We start from the raw sequence: 7,876 nt of genomic DNA on the forward strand, positions 1-7,876 counted from the left end.
CCCCCCCCCCCCCCTCTTTTTGTTTTGTTGAGAAGAGCAAACCAGTTTTGCATTAAAGACCAAGAGACTTATAACGGATGAAGTAATAATTTGCTCCTCTCCACACTCCATCTCTTGCAGCTGTCACTCCGGGATGAGCCCGTTGATTTGATCTTCTTTGCCTCACGGTAAAGAGGCCTGTCGAGCTTTAATCGTTTAACACACACAGGCAGAGGTATAGATTATAATCTGACTAATCCTGGATTACAACTTGGCTATCATATGCTGTATGTGAGTGTGTGTTTGTCTGATATTTGAATGAGTGAGTGTGTGGATGTTTTATTTTTTATTTAGCTTCCAAGAAGTAGTTAGTTCACCTGGGGGCGGGGTCCACATCAAACAATAAATGTACATCCAGATATTTTAAAACAAATACGTTTTAAATGCCTAAACTAAACAAACCGGCCGGTTAACAGATGCTTATTTGAGTAGTTTTTGTACTGGAACTGATTTAACCTATTTATTTGATCCTACCTTGTATAATTTATATTTACTTGCTTGCAGTCGGCCTCTGTCTTGCCTTTGTTGAGGCATTACTGCACTTGTTTGCCCATTACTGCCACTAACCGACGATCAGCGAGATGACATTTAAGGTGCTCTAAGTGATGTTGGGTGACGATACTTCTTGTTGACGTTCAAAGTATTTTCAAACAAAACAAGACTATCTTACCCCTCCCTCCTCATCATCCCGTCCCCTCCCCCTCCCTTCTGTGCTTCTGCGCACTAAGCCTAAACCTTTCAGAAAAGCGCTGGTGTCGCCACTGTCACTTCTTTTTGAGGTTACTAATCACATCAAAGACAGATAAGAGTTGTAGGAGTTGCTGTTAGCTGTTTGGTTACTAAACTCTGTTTAGTTAGCTACCTAGCTAATGTTGTTGTTGTTGAAATAAAACCCACTGGCAGCGCTGCGAAGCACTGGGATGATGCGCTGCCCAGCTCCACGACACTATATCAGGCACAAAATATCTTTCTATTAAAGCCTTAGGCTGCAGCAAGCTATTACACTAAAGGTTGTATAAGTCAGTCAAATTACCTGAGATAATTAAACATTTTATGGATTTATTTTTTTATTTTTTATTGAATTATTGATTGTCAAAATAACAAAACGTTAGTTTAAAATCAGTTTTAGTTTTAGTTACTTTTTGACTGAATTACTTTTGATCTTGTTGCATATTCTAGACGGAAGATGCTCTACACAGAGAACAGTACCTGACATTTAATATACCAATAGCATAAAGTATATACTAGTTTTTCATAAAGAGACGGGGTGTATGCTATTCCAAATGACATTTTGCATCAATAACACATCCCGCTGTTAGCCATGAAAGTTATTATCACACAGCACAAAAAGAACAATGAAGAACGAATGCAGCTGGCTGATAGCTTGGCTGTATGTGTGTGTTTTACTCTCTTAATACTGGAATGTGGCAGTATATTTGTATGGAATGGATGCAGTGTGATATTTGTTTTCATTTCAACAGCTCTGACATTTTCCTTTTTTGGAGAGCTAAACAAATCAGTTTTCACTTTGACTCTCTGACAGCCTAGTATTCCACTTTATTAACACTTTTAAGAACAATCATTGTGTGCATTGTTGTAGTATTTAGTGATTGTTTGCACATGTTTGTGTGGAGCTGTTTGCCACATATAAACACATACATGACCTCTTTCCCCTTTGTGCCTGCAAAGGCTTCAGCTTTCCTGCATGACCGAACACGCACAATGTAGCTGTCCGAGTAACCCGCAACAACCAAAACACACCCGTCCCTGACCCACATGTCTGTTTTTGTTGTCTGTCGCCAAAACAGACTACACACACACACACACACACACACACACACACACACACACACACACACACACACACACACACACACTTACACTTGTAACACCTAATATCGAGATGTCAGTAATGAGAAAACTTCAAATGTGAGAACTTAGAGACAGAATTTTTTTACTTATCACCAAATGTGTTTAATTGTAATTAAAACACATTACATTTTTTACCCTTAATAGGAATCAGTTTGTTCTTGAGTAAACTGCTAAAAAAATTGCCTTTTACAGTACCTATCTTTAATTGTCACACAGGATCATCAGGTTGATCTTGAACCCAATTTGCTTACTGATAATCTCACACAAGCGACCCAATTTCAGGCCGGTCTTGAATGACTATCTTCTTGGTTATTTTCAGTTCTATGGAAAGGCCTCTCAGGACCACCCCCAATTCCAAAGTTGTTAGATGTAAAATATAACGTGCTTTGAGAGCTTGTACTAGCTGTGTCCCATGCAATACAGCCTCTTATGTTGTGTGTGAAAGACTGCACATCAATGTGACTGGTTGACTGCAAAATCAAATTTTCCTTTAGTGATAAAGTTGTTTGAATTGATTGACTTTGCAGTCACGTGTTGAACAAATATGAACACTGAAAAAGATGATAATATACAACTCAAGTCCCATTGCCAATAATTAGTTATCTTGTTTTATTTGAGGTTCAAGGTTCAATCTTGTCACCCAAAGTTTCCACATGCAGTACGTTTTCTGGAGATTTCAATCATATGACATGATCTTCCTCAGCTGCTGTCGACCATTGTAAAAAAAAAAAAAAAAAGAATAGACTTAACTGCTTCAAGAAATGCCATATTTGCTAGTGCTGACTTAGTTGCGGCAGCGCAGGTAAATTGGTTTATTTTATTTTAATTTATGGGGAAAAAAAGAAGAAAAAATCACACCCTTGACATTTTTAGCTGCCTCGTTAGTCATTTCACCCTGGTGACGGGCTTGTTTTGTTCAGCACAAACAGGTTTGAAAATGACTTTGATACATATCCTTTTAAGTTGATATGGTGTTGATCAAACGTGTTGTATTTGCAATTAAGGAACAACATCACTCATTTCAATCATGTGTTCTGGCCGCCTGGCAAATTCAAGTCCAATATTCACTCTGTTTAACGGCTAATCACTAAAGCTGCCTGCTGCTGTAGAACACTATGCTACGAAATCATTATAAAGGTTCCCTGTGGACTTTTCTTTTGTTAAAGTGTTTTTCACATAGGTGCCTTGTGTGTATCCTTAAATTCTTACAAGTGTGTTAAGCACATTTCCTTCCTCATAAAACATTTACGAAGCAGATTTTTAGGATTATCATTAATTATGCAACATCCTCGTTTGCTTGCTAGCAGTCTTTTCCTTCCTTGCCTTTGTCGGCACATTGTTTCCTCTTGTGTTATTGCTGTCGCCCGGCGGCAGGAATGTAAATTACATTGCCAGCAATGTAACATGTGCACAATATAGACCAACCGGAGACTCACTCATTAAAAAGTCCCTCCGTTGGGCTACTTGTGGTCAAATACTACTTAGGGCTAAATTAGTTTGGTCACACTTTAAAAACGATTTTTTTCAACAAACGTCTAAGACAGTGTGTTTCTGTTTTTCAGTCAGTTTTTGATACAGCTCATGTCCGACTGATTTTACATACAGCAGAGTTTACCTATCTATTTTCTTTATATTGATGTTTCCATGTTGTTTCTTATTAGCACTCTTTATTATGACCACTGCCCACTCTATTTGTTGTATTTTCTTTGTACTAATGATAAACACTACATTCACACTTGTGTTTCTTGAGTTGGCAAAATAAAATTGTAGTCCATGATTCTTGGACATATTTACACATGTATTTTTATGTAGGCACTGAAATTATAACTTGAACTCCCAGGGTGCATTTTAATGACAGGTTTTAAGGGGTATGAGACTTAAATGTTGAAGTGGAGGCCGGGGGTGTGTCCTTGACCAACTGCCACTTCGCTCCTTTTAAAGCCATGATTTGTCTATCTCATGGGCGGGCCAAATTCTCTGGCAAAGCAGAGAAAGGGGAGGTAGTCTCGCCCCTTACCTTACCCAGGGCTCGTTCTACACCTATCGCCATTTCTGGCCACTGTAACAACATATTAATGTGAAAAAACTCAAAGTGAAATGTTCATGCCATGGGACCTTTAAACAAGTAGGTCCGACATATCTTGACGTTTGTACTGTGTTGCTTTGCTTGCTTATATAATAAACCAAATCTACCGTTATGAATGGCAACATTGCACCACTGGTCGGCTTAAAGGACAATTCCGGCGCAAAATGAACCTAGGGGTTAATGACATGTACCAAGTCGATCGTTCTCTGGGATCTGATCTGGAAATAATTATAATGAAAACGAATGAGTCCTCCTCATGTATGTCGGGGGAGGAGGCCATTCTAAAGGGGCTGAAGTCAGTGGCTTCAAACACAGCAACTCGAGTTTTCTTTTTATACGTTGTTTGCTAACGATGGCAACTTACTGTCCGTTTTATCTATCGGTGCGTCATCTCACCACACTTCTGTTTTTCTCTGTTTATGTTTTAATTAGTGCTGGAACATTATGATGACTGTTGTCAGGCAGCTTCAGGCATTATTTGTAAACACCACCCTGAGGGACTCCACACGCACGCACACACACACGCACACATTTAAATTTACACTCACACACAAGCATGACATTAACATTTAGAAAGAAAAATACCAACAAAAACAGGACAAGAGAGCATGGTACTGTGCCAAACTCTTCAAAGACAACTTCTGACAGAATGTTTCATGAGTCAGAATAAAACAGCATAAAAATGAAGAAAAACAAGTGTGTGTGTGTGTGTGTGTGTGTGTGTGTGTCAGAGAGAAAGAGCAAGAGCCCTGGCTTTTATGTTCACAGTGATGTCAACAGTAAATAGCAGATTATTATTCCTTCAATTTTCTGTGATCAGCAGCTTAATTATTGAAGCCTGTGAATTTATGTGTGAAGCACTTACGGTTTTGTCTTTTTCGGAGTAAACACTTTGTTTTTTTTGTGTGTGCTCTCCAACTATGTGTTCTGGCCAGCAATTAGAATTGTGAAAAGACGCAATAAATGGTTAAGAATTGACTTGGTCATTGGTTATCAAAAATAATTTTCAAAAGCAGCTTCTTACAATGAAACAAAATGCCATGCAAACGTTTTTGGCAGGGTCAAACACTAGAAAAGGATGAACAGACACCGCGGGAATTAAATGAATAATTGAATTATTAAAGCCAAAGTCCGACTTGAATTGTTGCCTTGAGGCACACTACCCACACGGAGAAACCAGAAAAAATAGAAACACCTGGGGCCAGGAAAGCTCTTTATAGATCCAGAACTAAAACTCAGTGCACACGCAAAGACAATATACGCATTCTTTTTATCAGATGTGTAAAGCTGCACATACTCCTGATTCTGTTTTAAAAATCTCAATAATTGTGGAAGTGGGTTTGCATGCACGGGCCTCATTCCAACAAGTAGCCAGAAAGGGTAGGTGATGGCTCAAATGTTAAAGGTCCAATGGCATGAACATGCATTTTAACATTAAAATGAGTTCCCCTAGCCTGCCTATGGTCCACCAGTGGCTAGAAATGGCGATGGGTGTAAACCAAGCCCTGGGTATCCTGCTCTGCCTTAGAGAAAATGAAAGCTCAGATAGGTTGATCTGGAATCTTGCTCCTTATGAGGTCATAAGGAGCCTCCCCTTTCTCTGCTTTGCCCGCCCAGAGATTTAGGCCCATCCCATGAGAAAGCGAGAGACATCATAGCTTTCAAACGAGCAAAGTGGCGGTTGGTCAAGGCCACACCCCCACCTTACACCGTAGTACAAATCTACAGCATAGACTTCAAGGATCCAGAAATGCTGCGCCAAGTGTCCAAAGTCCTTCCTGGGGGTCCAGTTAGGCTCATATTGTTGTTCCCCTTTTTGAAAGTTAGATTTCTGTTAAGTAGACCATCATCATCTCGAACAAATCAGTAGAAAGGTGAATGTGTTGGCCATTCGATTGCTGTATTGACACACATGACAGACTGTCAATCATAGGTTGTTAACGTGATACTGAGAGATTTGATATACAAGCACTTTGTAAGGAATCGGTCTCTGCTGCAGCATCACACATACAGTAGGAGCATGTCTGTGTTTATTCCTCGTCTTGTTGTAGTCTTTTTATGCTTTGTTGCTCCATCGTAGGTGTCTGTTTCCAGCGTCTGAGTACTTTGCCTCGAAAGACATCATGAAACCAGGTTTAGCAATTTATATGCAAAGCAGAGAAACGGAGAAAACATCTACTGGAATGATACACAGTGAACAGGGAGAGACGTAATTGGACAGAAGGTTGCTGGTCGTAGATGTGCGAGATTGCTCTGCAGACAGAAAAAAAGAGACATACACACACAATTCAGACTCCTAGACAAAGACAGGATACCTTGTGAGAGCTCTTTAGCAGAGGTTGAAGGTAAAGATGATACTCAGAAGTCTATTCATCAGACCTGAGGGGGGCTCTGCAATCTACCTTCTGCAGACTTTTCAGAGTGGAGGAGGTCGTGGATTTGTCTGAGGAGGTTTAACACAGAAACTGTAGTGTGTGTGAGTGTGGTTTTCTGTCAATGCAAGTTTGTTTATGGATGGATACACAAGAATTAAAACCGCGTTGATTGGTTTGTGTTTGGGCCGTATTAGCACATGCATTAGTGTGTGTTTAGGCATGTGTGTTAGAACTGAGGAGATTGCAGTTATGCGCAATTGCATGTGTTGGTGTACACTACACTGTTAATGGCTGGCCTTGTTCAGTAACAATATCATGCCACCATCGGCTTGTGCCTATGTAAAATGTTATAAAAATCATAATTAGAATCTGCGCCCTACTGTTCATTGAGACATGTTTCCCGTGGAGCGGTAAGTCCGCCCGCTGAGCCAAGTTAATCAGCACAAGTGACAAGTGAATTTTAAATCCCTAATGTTAATTTCCAAACCTGTTTGTCCTTTCTTTTCCTTGGATCTGTCACCTTGATCTAGTTAGTCACTCAATTGTCAGAGTTCATAGGGTCTCTGGGCTAACACTGAGTCAACCACAGAAGTCCCATCTCAGCTCTGATAGTAAATAATACCCTTTGAAGGATGGCAATTCCGCCACTGTGGCGTACAGGAAAAACACAGAAAAGAAAGACAAGTTTAGTAGGTGGTAGAACTTTATTCTGACCCCACTGGTGTGACAGTGCAGTATCTTTTACTACCCTCAGCCGAGGTAAACTTCACCTCTCCTCATCACACAGTTTAGTGGAGGCGACGCATTTAGAAATATATCTATTTTTTTTTAACTTTCCTTTTGTAATCCTAAAATCACTTTCTTGACAGATTTAACATCTTGGTTGAAAAAAATAAAACAAATAGGAAAAAGAACTGACTTCGTTTATATCAGTTATCCACTGATTTCAAACACAAAGCAAACTGTCAAAAGCAGCTTCCATCCTTCTTGCCTTGTCTGATCTGGTTTTACTAAACACATCAGCTTTGAGCACTCCAATCATATCTTACTGTGAGAAGAGGAGAGGGAGACAGAATAACGAGAGAGAGACAACACAGTAACACAGAGGCATTTGCACATTATAGTACAGAACCAGTGGAGAGTAAAGGAACAGGGGCCCTTGATTGGGGCTTAAGAGCTATCATACATCATATCATCGCCCGTTGTGTGAGTGTATTTTCACATTTGTGTCTGCACGTTGTCTGATGTCTACATCGTTTGTGTTTGTGCAGCTCATCCGTGAGTAGCCAGCAGACAGATGCTATTATTTGCATGCAAATGTTACTGCTACTGCTGAATTCAATGCTGACATCCATCACCAAAGATTTCTGCTGTCCTCGGAGGGTCCGACGCTGGTCTAACTCCTGTGTGCTTTTTCAGTGACTCACACCAGATACAGTGGGTACGGAAAGTATTCAGACCCCTTTAAATTTTTCACTCTTTGTTTCATTGCAGCCATTTTCCA

General features: G+C 40.0%; 2 long non-coding RNA genes across 2 annotated transcripts in view; one reads left to right on the forward strand and one right to left on the reverse strand.

Moving 5' to 3' along the window:
* The window catches only part of LOC117935221, an 18,788-nt gene that overhangs the window by 8,873 nt on the left and 2,039 nt on the right, over positions 1 to 7,876 (reverse strand). Inside the window, exon 2 of the long non-coding RNA XR_004654703.1 lies at positions 3,344 to 3,346. This is a non-coding gene — a long non-coding RNA (uncharacterized LOC117935221). The remainder of the gene's footprint in view (positions 1 to 3,343; positions 3,347 to 7,876) is intronic.
* The window catches only part of LOC117935229, a 17,233-nt gene continuing 11,114 nt past the window's right edge, over positions 1,758 to 7,876 (forward strand). Inside the window, exons 1-2 of the long non-coding RNA XR_004654704.1 lie at positions 1,758 to 1,769; positions 3,787 to 3,794. This is a non-coding gene — a long non-coding RNA (uncharacterized LOC117935229). The remainder of the gene's footprint in view (positions 1,770 to 3,786; positions 3,795 to 7,876) is intronic.

Source organism: Etheostoma cragini, chromosome 2, assembly GCF_013103735.1.
Source record: "Etheostoma cragini isolate CJK2018 chromosome 2, CSU_Ecrag_1.0, whole genome shotgun sequence".
Lineage (NCBI taxonomy): Eukaryota > Metazoa > Chordata > Actinopteri > Perciformes > Percidae > Etheostoma > Etheostoma cragini.